We start from the raw sequence: 19,242 nt of genomic DNA on the forward strand, positions 1-19,242 counted from the left end.
ATAATAAAATTTCAGAGTTATATATTAAAATCTAACTTTACATGAATTATCTTCTATGCAAAACTATATAGGGCAATCCACTAGTTTTTAATAACATAAGAGATATTTTCTCGAAATATAATCCAGGATGCTGTAAAGAATAATACATGTAGATAATATCCAATGATACCTATAGTCCTATAAATATATATAAATTTTTTAATATACTAAGGATTGACACTTGTTATGAATTCAATGATCACAATTTACTATAAATAGTTTTCAAATAAGTAGTGACTTTCACTATTTATAAATACATGTATCTTATGTTATGTTCTATAGCTTAAAACTAATGATTAGTGTGTAAGTAATTATTTTAATTTATACACAGTAAAATAATTATATATAAATTTTAGAACATAAATATTATACATAATTTTTTTATAAAATATAGATAAATAAGCTATTAACATGTTTTTGTGATATTGTATAATAATGGGATATTCTATTGTTTTATAAATAAATTAGTCTATCGAGCCCTAATTAGAAAAAAATCATATGTCTACCCCCCTCTCATGTTAAATTAGCTAATACTTTGTGTTTAGGTTTAATTAGAAGTTATGATTTTGTAATCCCTTGCAAACTACGTGCAGGGTTTAACTAAGCAAATAAGTGGGATTAATTAATACTTGCTTAGTGTTTGCTAAACATAATTAATTGAGGCCCTTAAATATGCTATTGATAATATTTATAGTTTTCAACTTGCGGTAATGGGATGCTCAATTATAAGGTACCCGTACAACTCCTGCATTAAGATGAGTCGTCAACCGCAAGAATCAGAAAGTCTTTCAGTCATACGTGATCATCGCCGCGCAATTTCTATAATATTATTATAAGTGGGACATCCTTATGGTGGATATGAACGGTTATGGCGATGAAAATAATTTGTGTATGACCGTTTTTAACATTTGATATATTTATGAATGTGATGTCTAATAAGCTTAAAATCTTTGTGCATGGACTCTCTTATCCTTTATATTTGTGAATTTGCTACTACTTCAAATTCCAACACTTTGGCCTAAGAAATTAAATTATCTTTATGAATACTTCTTGTTAGCTTTAAGATATTTTTATCATATGTGGATATCTTTTTGATAATTTTTCACATATGTTTTATATTGAATGATGGTCTTGCAAATTGTATATCAATTCATCACTATTTTGCATGCCCTCTTGATATGATTACAACGCTTGATCCTATGCCCACTATTTTGCATCACTATTTTGTCTTGCTACATCGACTCAACGTGCTATTGGGATGCAAAATTGCATCGAGTCAACATTTTATTGAATTTATATAAGCAACTGCATGTAAATGATTTATGTATCCAATTGAAAGGATGTTACAATGTAGCATCACATTTTTTTTCCTTCATAGTAAAAATGTTGTTTGCCTATGTGCATGCCCGGCTGTGCTTTCGTTAGCTCGAAAAGATAGAGAACACAATTTTGTTGTAGAAAACAAGAGAAAATCATAGAGGAAAACTGGTAGAGAATGGGTTACCCATTTTTTTTTTTTGGAAATGGGTTACCCATTTGCATGCTCAATTTCGTGTTTCCTTCGAGAGAGCATTTTAGTTTTCGAGAAATTTGGTTTATATATACTGCATATACCACAAACCTAAAATGCATCCTACAAGTTTTTTTGAGTACTCCAACAGATGAATCATTTGAAAGACCCATAAATCGGAAGAGAAAAAAAAGAGAGCTCTGCATAGATGTGTTTTTCCTGTGATGTTCATGTGATATGGCTAGCGCATGAAATTTCCCTATGAATTTCCTACGATTGATTTCCTTTGATCCTAATGGTGCTACAGGGAAGCAATCCATAGGAACCATAATTCTTCATTTTTCCTATGTTTCTCCACTCCGAATGAACCCTAAAAGGTCTCGTGATCACATAATTCCTCTTTTGCTAGAAGCTAAACCTATGTTCATAAGACCCTGTAGACACAATCCTACCTAAAAAAAGATGAGATAGAAAAACAGGTCACATAAATGCTTCACTCTGGAGTAATTCAGCCCAACAACCGTGCTTTTTCCCCTCTAGCCTTGTTGGTGAAAAAGAAGGATATGACATGGAGGCTTTGCATTGATTACAGACAATTTAATGCAATCACTCTCAAAGGAAAATTTCCTATACCAGTTATCGATGAGCAGTTAGATGAACTTTTTGGTTCCCATTTCTTCTCTAAATTTGATCTACGAGCTGGTTATCATCAGATCAGGCTGATGGAAGGAGAGGAACATAAAAGGGCCTTCCAATCTCACTCTGGCCACTATGAATACAGAGTGATGTTTTTTGGTTTGACTGGAGCCCCTGCTACATTCCAGGGTGTTAAGAATGAAACTCTTGCTCATGTGCTCATGAAGTTTGCTCTTGTTTTCTTTGTGACACATTCATACATAACGCTGACATGCACTCTCATGTAAATCATCTGAAGCAAGTGTTGCAATTACTTCTAACGCATCAATGGAAAATGAAGCTCAGTAAGTGCTCTTTTGCTCAAAACTAGCTCTCTTACTTAGGTCATACAATCAGTGGGCAAGGGATTACTGCTGATCAATCTAATATTGAGGAGATGGTAAAATGGGCAGTTCCTAATAGAAATAAGTTCACCAGAGGTCCCTCAACTTAACAATGAGATTTTTTGAGGTCCATTAACCCCAAAACCAGAAATGTTTACCCCTAAACTCACTTAAACCGTGCACTCAAGTGGTTTCGCTGAAGTGGCATCCTAGTCAGCAAAAAAAAAAGAATTAAAAAAAGTATTTGGGACGTGGAGCTCGAGCTCACATCCGCAGCCGACTCGGCCTCCACCGGTCCTTTTCTCCCACTGCCGCCGTCGCGCCGGCCACCTCCTCTCCCGCCGCTGCCATCACGCCGGCCGCCTCCTCTCCTTTTCTCCCGCCGCCGTCGTAGCGCCGGCCACCTCCTCCCCCTCTCCACCTCTCTCCACTCCCCGTCCCCGTCGCCTAGAGTGCCCCGATAGGAGGAGGGGAAGGGGAGGCGGCCAGCGGGAGATGGGGAGGGGAGAGGCGCGATGACAAGGACAACGCGGCGACGGGGGACAGGGGGCGTGGCGCGGCGACGGGGACGACGAGGCGATGGGGGATGGGGCGCCCGGTGCGGGGTCAGCGGCGAGCGGAGCAGGGTCATCCACGGAGGGCGACGGAGGCACCGCAGCTGGTGGAGGAGATCGAGGGCCGGAGCTTGTGGAGGTGGAGCTCGAGAAGCGTGGCAGCAGCCGCCACTCCGCCCCTTTTGCCGCATCCCTTGCTGCCATCCTCCCTCTATGGCCTACTACGGCCGCTCCGCTTTGCCTGCTGCCACGCTCGCCCGCCGCCGGTCCCCTCCTCTGCCGTGCTTGCCCACCGTCGCTCTCCCCTCTTGCACGCTCGCCCATTGCCGGCCCCCCCTCCGACAGCGACGGCGATGAGGAGCGTCGCCGGGAGGAGAAACGGCAAGGTTACGAGGCTCCAGACTCGTCCTCCTTCTCCCTCGGTATTAGCTCCGATAGTGGCGACCCGGAGATGCCGCTCGCTCGTCGTCGCCGCTCCGCCACCGTGCTCGCTCACCGCTTGCCGCCGCCGACGCCAATGCTCCGCAGCCGCGCTCGCTTGCTGCCGCCGACAACGATGCTCCACAGCCATGCTCGCCTGCCGCCGCCGTGCTCGCCGATCGACGCCGCCGCTCCGCTTACCTCCGGCCGTCCGCCACTGCCGCCGCCGTCTCTTGCCTCCGCCACCTCTCACACCTCTACCGATGGCCCGGCGTTGGATTTGAAGGGAAGAGAAGAATAAAAAAAAAGAAAAGTGAGACCTCACATTTTTTTCACTTACATGTGGGCCCCACATATTTATTTTTTATTTTTTGCTGACTAGGATGCCACGTCAGCAAAACCGAGCAAAAATACTGCCATGGGACCTCCTTTGAACAGTTTGAGTGAGTTTAGGGGTATACATTTCTGGTTTTGTGGTTAAGGGACCTCAAAAAATCTCGCTTTTGAGAGACCTTTGGTGAACTTATTCCTTCCTAAAACTGTCATGAAATTAAGGGGCTTCCTAGGATTGGCTGGTTATTACAGGAAATTTATCAATAACATTGGTGTAATCAGCAAACCTTTAACACAACTGTTAAGGAAGAATATGACTTGTTTGGAACACTGCAGCTGAGCAAACATTCCAATCCCTTAAAAAGGCCTTGGTCACAGCTCCAGTATTAGCTCTACCAAAATTTTCCAAACTATTCACAATTGAGACGGATGCTAGTGATGGTGGAATTGGAGCCGATGTATCAGGAAGGACAACCTATTTCATATGTCAGCAAGGCTCTGAGTATCAAGACTAAGGTTTTGTCCAACTATTGGCCATTTTTTGTGCAATAGATCACTGGAGGTCCTATTTGAAGCATGCTGAGATTGTTATTCTCACTTATCACCATAGTCTCATGCATCTCACAGAGTAGAGGCTTCACACTCCTTGGTGACATAAAGCATTCACCAAACTGTTGGGTTTCCAATTCAAGATTTGCTACATGAAAGGAGTTAGTAATGCTGCTGCTGATGCCCTTTCCAGGAAATATACTAAAGAGACTTGTGAATTGCAGGTGGTGTCAAGCTGTGCTCCTGTTTGGCTTCAGGAAGTTTGTGATAGTTACCTTCATTATGAGTTTTCTAAACAATTGCTGTCTGAAATAACCCTTAATGCAAATGCTAGACCCACGTACACTCTATGCAATGGTGTGATTAAATACAAGGGAAAATTTTGGTTAGGTAACAATGTTGATTTACAACTCAAAGTCATCAATGCAATGCACAACAGTTCCATGAGGGGTCATTCTGGCATTCTTGTAACTTACAGAAGAATTAAGTCATTATTTGCTTGGCCCAAGATGAAATAGATGATTCAGACCACTATCAAAGGGTGTGGTATTTGCCTCCAGTCCAAACCAGGTAGGAACAAATCCCTAGCTTGCTGCAACCACTCCTTGTTCCTGATGGGGTATGACAGGTTATTACAATGGACTTTATTGAGGGCTTGCTTAAATCAGGGCAGTTCAACTGTATTCTTGCGGTAGTGTACAAATTTTCTAAATACTCTCACTTCATTCCTCTATCACACCTCTTCTCTGCCTATGACGTTGATAGTTCCTTCATGTGGAATGTCTACAAGTTGCATGGCCTGCCCAAATTCATCATCTCTAACAGAGATGATTTTACTAGCCAGTTGTGGGAGCAATTGTTTACTAGATCTGGCACTCAGTTACAGTTAAGTATTGCTTACCATCCACAGGTTGGTGGCCAAACCGAGACGGTTAACCAATCTTTAGAGATTTATTTGCGTTGCTTTGTACATGCAATGCCTGTTAATTAGTGGAGTTCTTGGCTATACCTGGCTGAATTTTGGTTTAACAAACCTTACCATTCAGCATTGCTCAAGCCTACATTCGAGGTGTTGTATGGTTACCCACCGAGTCATTTTGGAATCAGATCTGATGCTTGTTATATTCTTGACCAAGATGAGTGGTTGAAGGGAAGGAAAAGTGTGGTGCAGATTCTGCAGCAACACTTGAACAGAGCTCAACGACAACTGAAAACTAATGCTGATAAGAACAGAAGTTTCAGGGAATTCTCCGAGGGAGATTGGGTTTATGTGAAGCTGCAGCCTTATGTACAATACTCGGTAGCTAAGAGAGCAAGCCTCAAATTGTCATTTTGATACTTTGGGCCATTTCAGATTCTAACCAGGGTGGGAAAGGTGGCTTACCATATCATATGCAACGCCCTACTGACAATACCATTCACGCAGCCCCAACTGCCATCTCTGTCCTAGCTAAAAACGCCAGTCTCTATTCACGATACCCGTCAAGTCAAGAAGGATAAATCTCTGCCTACTCAAGAGCTTGTTCTATGGTCTAGCTAGTGATGTTTGCAGGTCAGGAAACATGGGAAGATGTGGTGTAATACATAGTGAGCAGTGGACACCACACCTTGACACCTTGTCGACAGGTCGCCGCCAAGATTCTGTTTCCCAGCCGAATGCCGCCAGGACAGGTCACTGCTCCTTCCGACGATACGCCTCTTCCTGAACATTTCAAGCTTCATGGTGCTATGCCTCCTCAACCACAACGCTACTCCTCCTGATGATTACGACGGCCTTGGAGGAGGCTGATGAGGAAGGTAGAGTCGGCGTCGCTTAGGACAAAGCTAGACGATGCAAAGCCGTAGCTGACGAGGAAGGTGGAAACGATATACTCCCTCCGTATTTTAATGTACGACGCCGTTGACTTTTTAACCAACATTTAACCATTCGTCTTATTCAAATTTTTTATGCAAATACAAAAATACTTATGTCATGCTTAAAGAACATTTGATGATAAATCAAGTCACTATAAAATAAATGATAATTACATATTTTTTTGAATAAGACGAAAGGTCAAACGTTTGTTAAAAAGTCAATGGCGTCATATATTAAAATACGGAGGGAGTACGTTGTAAGGATGCAGGCGGCGATCGTCCGGATGTTAGGAGAAGGCTTTTTTTATGAAATGTCGATCTTTTTTGTTTGGATGGAGACATGGTTCTTGACTTCTTGATCTGTTTATTGCAAAATTCTGAATGTCAGAAATCATTCACATTTCATTGTTCTAAAGTTTCTGAACTTGTTGCAAAATACTCATGCACTCCTAAATGTTTATATTGAAAACTTCTGTAGATGCTGTTCATTGTACTCCACTTCACAAAATCATGGAGTACTGAAATTTGCATAGTACTGTAGATGTATGGAATATTCAGAAATCAAATGCTTCGACTGAATTTATTTTATGTTCTTGGCAAACAAATACCAGTCTAAAACTGGTTACCACATTGTGATGTTCATTTTTCAGGTTAATTGAACAAACATGTAGAGTTCCCAAGTAACCATGCCACTCCACATATTGTTATCAGGCTCATAGTTCAGTTAGTGATGGTACTAGTTTAACATGTTCAGTAATGGTAGACATGTTTGTTCAGTTTTCAGCGATACGAAATCACACTTCATAGCTAAACAGATGTAGGGTACCCAGTTACAAATATCACAAGTACAGATATCTTCCCTTTTCCGAGACAACACACAAGTATCTTAAATTGTCATACAAATCACAAGTACAAAGACCCATGAGTAGGAGTACTCGTGTGGCCTAATGAAACATGCAACTAATCCAATCAATACTCCAGAAGCATGTACTGCTGTGCGTCCATATCTATTCCCAGTACTCCTGCTGCCATTTGTCTACTAATTTCCTGCTACAATTATTTCAGAACAATTATTTCAGAATCAACTTTAAACTTGATTTCGCATCCACACTTTCACAATTTCACAAGAGTGGAGGTATATTACACATTAATTTGCACTAGTATGTTTCAGCTATATACTGGAGTAAATAGGGAAATGTCATATAAATTCACAAGTGACAAATACAAATTCCTGGAGCACTCAGAAATCACAACTTCACAAGCACAACCTTTCTGGAGTACAAGTACATTGACTAGTACGTCTGTACGTATGCCTGTAATACAGAATTGCAAATTTATAGATAATGGTTATTGTCATACATACTAGTGGAGAACTCCTGGAGTATTTGGTGCTCTATAGTGCCAAGCATAGCAAACTGCATGCATAGTCTTAGAACAAATGAATTGGGATTTCGAACATCAGTGTCCAATCAATGGACCAATTGTCCATCCAATCATTTGGGAGAAAAAAGTGATATAAAATTGAATACTCAAACATCAATATGTATTGTATACTAGTACTCAAAGTTTTTTTGACATTGGCATTTGAGTATCACATCACAGGGAGTACATGTTGTATATGGTAACGATTTTTGGTGGAGTACAATGCACAAAACAACATGGTAACCTTGTCTTACTACTCCTATCAACTCTGACTAGCAGCCACACATAGTCACGTTTTGCGTGACTTTTAATCCCATTTAAGACCTTTGTATATGGTTTATTAGTTTATCTTATAGCTTTAAAGAAGGTTTTGATATATGTTAATTTATTTACAAAATATCGATTGATCTAGCCAACTATATGTATTTAGTTATTAAGTTGTACTTGTACTATATGTTTAAGAGGAACCACCGGAAGCGTCTGTTTTTTTTCTTTATTGTCTTTGCCCTTTCTCGATTTGTGTCATGGGCTAAGAGGAGGCACTAGAAGCCTCCGGAAATTCTGATATGTTTAGCCCATTTGTGTATTTTCTTATTAATGCATATACCATTTTGATCCAATCACTATTGTTTATCCTTATGCAAGAAAGCTTGTTGTTTTTACTATATAAGATAAGATAAGATAAATATTTCTAGCATGCAGTGGTGATAATTACAGTACCCAGAATGCTATCAGACAGCCCAGGCTCACCATATTAAACCCCAGAACATAATCAGGTGAACAGCCTCACCATATGCCAAGCAAGAAACTCCAGAACTGAATCATGCTTAAGAGCAGGCAAGAACCTCCATCAACCCTAAAGATTATGATATGTTCAATTTCTACTCCTACTTATACTCCAGCTAATCAAGATGCAAGCAAAGCTTAAAGCTAAGTTCATCGAAAGATAGTCTGGCCAAGATTCATACTCCTAATCAACTTGGCATCCTGAGTTCTACTCATCATTGTGCTAGAAAAGAACAAATCTTTACCCAAAATTCAGTTTACGATCTACTCCTGCAATTCAACTTGGCTTCACAACAAAGAACCAGACTTAACCTAATGGTGCCTCTGCATTGTCCGCCACGGTGGCCTTCTCCTCCGAGGCCTTTCCTACAATGGAGCAGACGCAAATCAGCCGCGCCACCGGTGTCGGCAGCAGAGGATAGTTTAGGAATAAAAAGTTAAGGGTTATATCATATAGCTGGGCTAGGACTTCTTACAATCGATCTGATAAAAGTGGAGGCCAAAACGTCTTATAATCTGTAACAACAGAGCAATAGCTCATGTGCTCCACAGGAAAGCTTTCTCTTTGAAAATGGACCTAAATTTCAAAAAAAAAAAAAGAAGAAGAAGAAAACAAAGACATATAGTAGATACAACAAGATAAAGCAAATAAAACGGCACTGCATGGCCCAACAGGATTAATATTCTGATTGCATTGCAGAGCTCATCACCTCTTCCTAATTAAACACTAGTAACATTACAGGATTCCTAGTTTCAAACCCGAAGCAAAACCGAGAGCAGCAAAGCGTGCAATGTCGTGATCTGTAGAACACCAAATTAACAATCTTAAAATGTGCACCATACACCTTATGTCGTCCATTTGTACTACAAATCGATAGGTCCAAAGATGCTGTACACTATGATTTCCTAGACAACAGGCACCAAAGAAGTTAAATTGCTGCATGCAGTAGTGTGCTTTCACATCGCAATATCACAGAGGGGGGTTGCACAGTATTCAAGGCTTAGCTATTTTAGCAGGGTTTGTGATGACACACTGTGTTACATTGAGAGAGATGAGCAAGCAAATAACTAACCTATAATTTTTTTTTAAAAAAAAGACCAGAGACATATATAGTTTAACTGATACAAAAGATAAAAAGCAATCGAACAGCAGAGCAACATATGCAAGCCTGAAGACCACAGATATGATTCAAAGCAGATCGAACAATAGAACAACATATGAAAAATCAAGGATGATTCTTAGAGAATTTGGAAGTAAATCAAGGCAGTGTCTTTCAATAGAGAGGAAAACATTGAAGTAAATCAAGGTAGTGTATTTCAATAGAGAGGAAAACACTGAAGTTCTGCAGCAGCCGCTGCTTCCTGCAGTAAATCCACACTCAAAAATTTGGGGTAGACAATCAGCAAGTCCACAAGAGTACTGGAGGCATCAAGTGGCGCCAAATACACACAAGGCACATTATGAGGCCAAACACACACACAAGGCAGATTACGAGGGACAACGGAACATGACAACACAGTAATCTACGCATAAATGCAGTAATATTTGATTCATTGAGGCAAGTCAAAACACACTATTATATGAAGTATAAGAGTACTCAGTGTGGGATATTGCAATTATTAATTACATAATATGATATCCCCACCGTAAGATCGGACTCCTTTACGTAATACTCCAATGGTCAGAATACCTAACTTCACAACACCTAACTTGTCCTGACGAACAATTAGAAGATTTCAGCTATAGATTGTAATTGCTAGCACGTACAATAGGACAAATTTAGGTAATTCCATCCATCATCACATAGCACTAAACAGACAAACAATGCTCCTGAAGTGCATTAATGAAATCATGTGCATAAAATCCAGAAAGACTTCACAACAAACAGTAGACAGTGAACACAGTCCTGTCCTGTGTTAACAGCATCTCCCACACGTAGAACACTCCAACCCTAGAACAGAACTCCAGAAGAAGACCACCCAAAGATTTATAAAATAAACTATACAATTCAAAGCTCAGCGCGCACTTGCACATTGGCACCGTACCGTCAGATCAGATCGGTCTTCAGAACAACATATGCAAACCAAGCCTAATTCATTCTTACGATTACTTAGAAGTAAAATAAAGCTAGGGTCTCACAATAATACTTATAGACACCTAATTCATCGATTCATAAGACAAATGTGCGGACACACACTACTAGAAAAACTATTTTTCCCAACGTAGGATCTTATTTTCGCAGGCGGACATGACTCTTAGAGCCAAATGACCACCTACAAAAATATAAATCGGGGTGAAATTTAATGTCTGCCTGCGAAAAATCATTTTTGCAGGTGGATTCGCAGGCGCCGCTTAAGTGGTGCGCTTGCGAAAATAGACTTAATATAAATAGACAGGCGGGCCTAAATTTTTTCTAAGTCCCCTCACCTCTTCTCCTCTCCCCTCCTCTCACCTCACCTCTCCAGCTATCCTCCCCTCCCCTCTCCCCGGCAGCCGACCGGAGGCGGCGGCGGCTCACAGCGGCGTGGCGGTGTGTGCTCTCGGCGGCGGCGGCGGGCGGTGGCGGAGGAGGCAAGGCGGCGCGGCCGAGGAGGGCAACGGAGGAGGGCGGCGCGGTGGCGTGTGCTCCCGGCGGCGGCGGAAGGCGGCAGCGGCGAGGAGGCGCGGCCGAAGTCCGGGTGGTGGCGTCGGCTCCCCTCCCTCCTCCCTCCCAGATCTGGCCGGAGGAGGGAGGGAGGAGGCCGGTGGCGGCGGCAACAGCGTGGAGCGGCGGCGGCACGGTCCGGGCGGTGGCGGCGGCTCCCCCTCCCCCCTCCCTCCCAGATCTGGCCGGAGGAGGGAGGGGCGAGGCCGGTGTCGGCGGCAACGGCGTGGAGTGGCGACGGCGCTGTCCGGGCGGCGGCGGCAGCTCCCTTCCCCCCTCCCTCCCAGATCTGGCCGAGGAGGGATTATTAACTATAACAAATTCAAACTTAGTCAAACTTAAACTTAAGAAATTTGGCTAAAAAAAAGTCAAATTGACGTATAATATGAAATGGTGGGATTATTAACTATAACAAATTCAAAATATATTTATTTATTTATTTAAAAAAAATAGTCGTATTGTTTAGCGGTTTGAAAAACGTTGACATGATAATCTAGTTCCTCAGTCTCAAAATATAATTAACTGTAGTATTCAAATTTGTCTTCTAATGTAGTAGATACTTCTCCATCTATGCACTTTCTTATCGAAATCATAATTTATTTGATTCCTTCACTACCAATTCCTTCACAACCAATTTATTTGGCCGGAGGAGGGAGGGGAGAGGCCGGTGGCGGCGGCTCCCGGCGCGATTTTTTTTCGTTCATTCCTTCCATTTTCGCAGGCGGGTCGTTGCCCCGACTGCGAAAATCGATGATTTTTACAGTCGTTGTGGTGCAGGAGGACCTCTCTCTCGCCTGCAAAGATGAGTTTTGGCCGCCTGCAAAAATGCCTTTTCTAGTAGTGACACTACTGGAGAAACCTTTTTCTATCCCGGTTTGCAACCCCACGCCTAATCTGAGACAAAAGATACCCATCTTCAGTCCCGGTTTGGTAACTATTTAGTCCCGGTTAAAATAACCAACCAGGACTAAAGTTATTTTTTCTTTTTTTCTATTGTTTTTAGTTGCTTGCATTTTTTTTTCTGATTGCCTTTTTCCAACAATCACAGATCGAATGCAAACATATAGAATGCACCAACATCACAGATTGACATCAGAAAATCATCCACAAATTGACATCACAAGATCTCAAAAATTTACATCACAAGATCTCAAAAAATAAATCCCCAAAATACGGCAGAGGCCGCGCCCCTCCCCCGCGCCCCTAGACAACCCCCACCGCCGCAGCGCCCCTCCGCCGCCGCCGCCACAAGGGGCTGCTAGAGCGGCCGTGCCCCTGGACAACCCCCGCCACCGCCGCACCCGTGGACGAGGCGGTGAGCCGCAGCAGCGCGGCCGCCCTGTCCGCCGCACACCCTGGACATCTCCGAGCCCACGCCCAACTCATCGCCGCTGCAGCTCACATGGGAGGAGGGGGAGCAGAGGATAAGGGAGAGGGGGAGGAGGAGGGGAGAAGAAGATATGGATAAGGGAGAAGAAGGAGTATGAGAAGGATAATAACGACTCTCTCGATCCATGCGCGTAGCTCGGTCCCTTTTCTCTATCCTCTTTTAAGTAACCGAGACTAAAGTGGATATTTTAGTCCCGGTACTAAAGATCATATAAACCTGTTGCACTTTTAAACCGGAACTAAAAATGATTTTTAGTCTCGGTTTTTTGAGTAACCGATACTACTTTGGATTTTAGCCGACCCACAAAAGATGGTTTCTCCAGCAGTGACAGTACTAAATAGATAGATGATATTAGGTCTGATAGTCACAAACAAAGGTGCAGAGCCGCCCAACATTGCAGGTAGATAATAAAAAGAGCAAACAACGAATCTCACCTCATCTCAATCAGGAGGGGTAGTTCATCTTCTCATCGATGTCGACATAGCCGTAGAGCGCGAGGTGGTCCTTGACGTAGTCCTGCAGCTCCCTCATCTTGTAGAGGAGCTTGTTCTTGGCGCCGGTGCCCCTGAGGACCAGGCGGTGGTAGCGCTCCCTCTTCTCGTCAGAGTAGGATGGATCATCGTCGACGAAGACGGGCTTGTAGTTGGTCGCCGGGAGATCCCACGAGAGGATGCCATCGATCTGCTCCTGCCCCATCCTGTAGATCGTAGACGGCCTCTTCTCCACCTTCATGACAACATCACTGGTGGACATCGATCTTCGCGGCGGGCAGCGACTGTATCTCTCTCGGCGTCGTTGTCGGCGGCTAGGGGTTCGATGGTGTTGAGGTAAATCTTAACTCTGGTGGGGATTGTAGACGTTTTTTGCCCTTATACATCACACATGCTTTCTTTAGAGGAAAACACTGACTCAAATCACTTAAGCACAGCTTGCTCGAACAAAACACGAACATGACTCGAGTGGTTTTGCCCTAGGCTAAGACACAGGAGAGAGCCGATTCAAAGAGACCCTCTACCCCTTATATAGCAGGGAGGGGCACAGTGGAGGTTGCAAGGGAATGAATGGGCGTGAGCATCGAAGACACGCGCCTCCTCATTAACTCAATGCAAAAGGTTGAAACATTGCATTTAATTATACATACATACATACATACATATATATATATATATATATATATATATATATATATATATATATATATATATATATATATATATACACATATATACATATATACATATATATATATAATAAAAAAGTAATCAAAATAGCAATATAAATAAATAAGATTCAAGACTTATTCGGGAGTGTGTTTCGACCGAATAGGAGGATGGCGGTTTTCCCTTGCTTTTCTTATTCAAGAACGGTTTCGGCCGAAGACACACATTGCCCTTACCCGTGAGGGGTTTGTTGTAGCATAGGGTAAACACCATCCTCCCCATTCGGCTTAAACACTTCAGGGAAACAGGTTTTGAGATAGTCCGCTAAACTATGGAAAACACTTTTGCTATCGGTTAATACTACTCGAGCGGAATGTTCTATTTGAGTGTGCTAACACTACTCAAGTTACTTGTTCTACTCAAATAAGTTTTTACTTGTGGCAGGTAAACTTCAAGGCATCAGCGGGTTGGAAAGAGTGTTTGAGTCCTCAGGATGGAAAAGGCATCCGACCAAAGAACTGATGAGCTCAAGGTAAAAAACCATTCAAGCAAGGAAGATGCCATAGGAACATACCATGGGGACCACTTTCAACCACTTCTACTAGCTGGCACCAAAAGACCTTCAAGACCTTCAAAATGTACTAAAATACCTCTGAGGTTGTTAACCTTACATGGGTATTATGGTAAACTCATAAGGACCCTCAAGGGAAAAGTTGTAATTTCACATGTACGGCTAGAGGCTATATAAGCCAACCAAGATCATGTAGCAGGAGGGGACATAATTAAATAGAAAAATACCATTTACTAGTACATTTGCATTTTGTGTTCGAGCTCATTCTTAGGATAGTCGGGGAAGACGTACTTTGTCCGTGACCTAAGTTCACAACAATTTCTAATATTGCAAAGGGCTTGTTCTAAATAGCTAATGTGAGTATAGATGAGTTGTGGCATGCTGGTAGAAAGTATGATTTATAAGAGATATCTTTTTTTATATATTAGTAGTGCTAATTTATCAAATTATTAGTCTAGCAGCTTGCATTCTTATGGGAAAAGCTTTGTAATTAGGGCTGGATCAATTAAGTACTTCCTCTGTTTCATATGATATGTTATTTTGACTATATTTATAGTTGAACTTTTTAAGTTTGATCAACTTTATAGAAAAAATACATCAACATTATTAACATAAAACAAATATATTATTAGAATAAATCCAATGTTATATTTAATGAAACTAATATGGTCATGTATATGTTATTATTTTTTCTATAAACTTAGTCAAACTTAAACTTAAGAAATTTGGCTAAAAAAGTCAAATTGACGTATAATATGAAATGGACGGATTATTAACTATAACAAATTCAAAATATATGTATTTATTTATTTTAAAAAAAAAATCGTATTGTTTAGCGGTTTGAAAAACGTTGACATGATAATCTAGTTCCTCACTCTCAAAATATAATTAACTGTAGTATTAATATTTTTATTGTAATGTAGTAGATACTTCTCCATCTATGCACTTTCTTATCGAAATCATAATTTATTTGATTCCTTCACTACCAATGACAACTCTTTCTCACTCTATATAAAAATCACTTATTTAATTCCTTTACTACTATCGATAATTATTTATCACTTAACATAAAAAGACATATATAAGACAAACACATACCAATGACAACTATTTCTCACTCAACATAAGAAGATTGATAATTATTTATCACTTAACATAAAAAGACATATATAAGACAAACACATACCAATGACAACTATTTCTCACTCAACATAAGAAGACAGACATAATACGAACATAGGCCAACATAGTTCACAGTATTGTAATAGGTTGGTATTCTATTGTGATATGGCGGTGTAGTCGTAGACATGTACTCTACTCGGATACGGTGTAGTCGTAGATATTATACATGAAATCTTCAGGTTCTTTCATTGGGCGTTCATCAAGATTACGCATATCCTGACGAAGGTCCTTCGAGGTCATGCTTCTGGGTAAAGCTTGTCAAAACTCTACACATTTAACCTAGTCTTAAACACATGAAGCTGAAGGTAGAAAACCTGGTCATTCGAACACGTGAAGCTGAAGGTAGAAGGTAGTGACATCCTCGTAGATCCTCAAGTGAAGTTGAAGGTGGAAGGTAGCGACATCCTCATAAATCTTCACGAGCTCTGCATTCTTGTGCTCAATGGCATCACCTTGCCGACATCTAGTATGTTAATGCCACGGTCTCCACACTCGAAAACTGTGCAGAACAAAAATAAAATAATTAGGTAAATCAAAATCAAGAGTGAATAAAAAAATACAAACACAACACAACATTTCAAGCCTCCGGCCCCATCGGTTGGTTGTTGCAACTGCTAATTTTTATACGTTCATTGTTGTAACTGCTAATTTTCAGCATAAGCCGAGCCCTAGCCATGCCGACACCTACCTATGGCCACATACGAATGATAGCAATGTATTACATATTCAGTGTTTTGATATATGTGTTTAATTGTGTGTACTTACTAATTTATCAAATTCTCAATAATTTAGTTCTCGTTTTACAAATTTTCCAATAACCCGTTTAGTGAAGCACCTATACATATATAATATTATACTAGCAAAATGCACATGCTTCGCTACGGTGTACTAAAACTAAAAATATTTGTTTTTAACCAAAGTTATTTTCACACTACTTTGATATTTTTGCTCGCTATAGAAAAAGTCTCGAATGACAGAGAGAAATATAGTAGCTCATACTTACTCTGTTTCATATTATAAGACTTTCTAGCATTGCCCACATTTATATATATGTATGTGCCTAGATTCATTAACATTTATATGAATGTGGACAATGCTAGAAAGTCTTATAACCTGAAATGGAGGTAGTAATAAATTGTTTTTCAAAAAAAAAATTCGAAGAAAGGGAGATAAAAAAGATAAAGCCCGCTTGATTTCCACCTTTACACGGTGCAAGTCAACATGGACTCTGAAGATATGGGTAGATCTATGGGCTAGCTCAGCAGCACGATCGACCAGCGAGCAACCTCAGACCAATTGATGGCCAATCGATGACTGTAGCACCGTAGGTAGTAGCCGTGTCTGGCCGTCTAGCCATGACCATGAGTCTGCGCTATTATTATTTCAATATTTATAATTTTTAATTATGTCCTTCGTCCGTCTTGTGACGAACGAAAAGTTATGAATCTTTTAATTAGTTAAGATTAAGATATAGAATTAAATTTCTTTTCTTCGGCTGAGGGACCTAAAACAGACTTTTTTCAGCCTGGCCAGTCAGCCTACAGCCTCTTATACGCACATACGGGCGCTCCCCCCACCCCGGGCCGCAACCTGGGCCTGGGCCGGGAAAACCGCCCCGCGCGCTCCTCTACTTGTGCCGGTGTCGGTCCAGCCAATGCCGGCCATCCGATCATAGGGTTTTGATCAGATGACCGGGCGCTAATGTCAGATGGACAAAACCCCATCCCTCCCGGCCATCGGCGAAAACCCTAGTTTCTCCTCTCCCTCTCGCCTCCCTCGCGCGGTGGATACGGCGGCGGTGGTAGAGGGTTGGAGGCGATCGCGGGCAGATCCAGGGTGGTGGTGGCGGCTCCCTCCACCCTCCCTTGCCGCCCTCCCGCACCAGATCCGGCGGTAGTGGCAGCGGCCACGGGCAGTTCCGACGTAGTGGCTCCCTCTGCCCCCTCTCGTCTCCCTCCCACGGAAGATCCAGCGGCGGTGGCATATGCTGACTGTAGATCCGGCAGCAGCGGCTCCCTTCGGTGGCGGTGGTGGCATCAGCGACGACCGCGGGTGGATCCGGCAGCGGTGGCAGCTGCCGAGGGCGGATCCGGTGGCAGTCGGCGGTGGTGGCATCGATGACGGCTGCGGCTAGATCCGGCGGCGGCCGAGGGCGGATCCGGCGACAGTTAGCTGTGGTGGCGTCAACGACGGCCACGGGTGGATCCAGCGGCAATCCGCGGCAGGGGAGTGAAAGTTATGTGATTATGTTGTTGTTGTTGTTCTTGGATGTGAATGTGAATGTGAATAATGTGATGTTTGTTGTTCTTGGATGATTATTATGTGATTTTGTGTTGATTGTGGTCGATTTTGGGGGCAAATAGTGGTTGATTTTTTGGGGGCAAAGCGGGAAAATCACGTGGGCAAAGAAAAATCGCGCGGACGGACTAAATCAGAGTGTTAAAAAATCGCGCGGACGGACGAAACAAACTGTGACGAAAGGAAAATTACAAATATTTTAATTAGTTAAGATTGGATGGTTTAATGACAAATCCGACCAACCTTCTGCCATCGATCGCTAGGCTAGAAGCTAAGCTAGCTACCTTTCCAAACAAGAGAGAGCTTGTTCATGCTAGTTTTTTTTTTAAAAAAATAAGGGCATGCTATATGCGCTCGTTTTGTTAAAAAAACCGAAACCAACAAATGTGTTTGTCTTTGGAGCGCCGCACAGCAGAGAAAAAAAATCCAGCGTGGACCCCACCTCTCGAACATTATCTCCTCGTGATTCTCCTTCTCTCGAATTCTCCGTATCCCCGTCTTTCGTTCACTTTCTCCACTCCTAGCGACGATTGTACACCTTCTCCACTTCTCGGCTCGCCACTCCCAGCGACGGTGGCGCACCTTCTCCCTCTCCCCGGCTCGCCACTCCCCAGCGACGGAGGCGCCCCTTCTCCACTCCCCAGCTCGTCACTCCCCAGCGATGGCGGTTCGCCTTCTCTACTCCCCGACTCGTCTCTTCCCCACGCTCTTCCCCGTGGTGAAGCAATAGCAGCTGCGTGGTGATTCCTTCTCCATTACCTAGCAACGTGAAGCCAACTGCTCACCACACCCCAGCGACATGATGGTGGCGGCCTCCACTGGATCTGGAGCCGCCTCTTCCTTGTCTCCATCACAACACCAGGCATGCGTCGTCCCCGACACCTATGCCAAAGGTCAGTTTCCCCCTCATCTTCTCCCTTCCCCCATCCTCTATCCCTCTGATCTCGTCGGAAGCGGTTGTTTGCAGGGCAGCGAGTGGCCGGAATTCTCCACGGTGAACAACGGCTGCAAGTGGCCTTGAATTTCCAAATCCGTGTGATAAATTTTGTAATATTGATTATGTGATGTGTGATCTAATATTTAATGTGTGTATTATGTGATTTGTTTTGTTGGATCATCGGCTTGATTTCTGAACTTTGTGATTCTTTTTCTCTCTAGCTTTTCGATTTATTTTTTATGGATTTGGAGTGTTCGAGCCGAGCCTGCTTTTTTTTTCTTTTGCAAATCATATCACCACCAAAGGCCGGTTCCCAACCGGCAATAATGTCTATTTCTGTGGTAGGGTAGTGATTGGGTTTTGATTTGGATTTTGTTTCCGGTTTCTGATTGAACGATTTTGTTCTTTGTTCGTCATGTGAGACATGCGAGGACGGAGGGCGTCACTTGTGGACGAAAGCGTAAAAAATAGGAAAGTTACTCACGTGGCGCAGACGAAAATGGATTGACGGACCAAAAATTTTGGTGACGAAAGGAAAATTACTGATTTTTTAATTAGTTATTATAAGATATA

At 42.4% G+C, this 19,242-nt stretch overlaps 1 long non-coding RNA gene across 1 annotated transcript; it reads left to right on the plus strand.

Annotated features, from left to right (window-relative positions):
* The first annotated feature begins 18,222 nt into the window (after positions 1-18,222).
* LOC127754154 (uncharacterized) lies at positions 18,223-18,832 on the plus strand. The gene is made up of 2 exons (XR_008012777.1): positions 18,223-18,625; positions 18,700-18,832. It is a non-coding gene; the product is annotated as an uncharacterized LOC127754154 (long non-coding RNA).
* Positions 18,833-19,242: the final 410 nt, after the last annotated feature.

This window comes from Oryza glaberrima, chromosome 11, assembly GCF_000147395.1.
Source record: "Oryza glaberrima chromosome 11, OglaRS2, whole genome shotgun sequence".
Taxonomy (NCBI): Eukaryota; Viridiplantae; Streptophyta; class Magnoliopsida; order Poales; family Poaceae; genus Oryza; species Oryza glaberrima.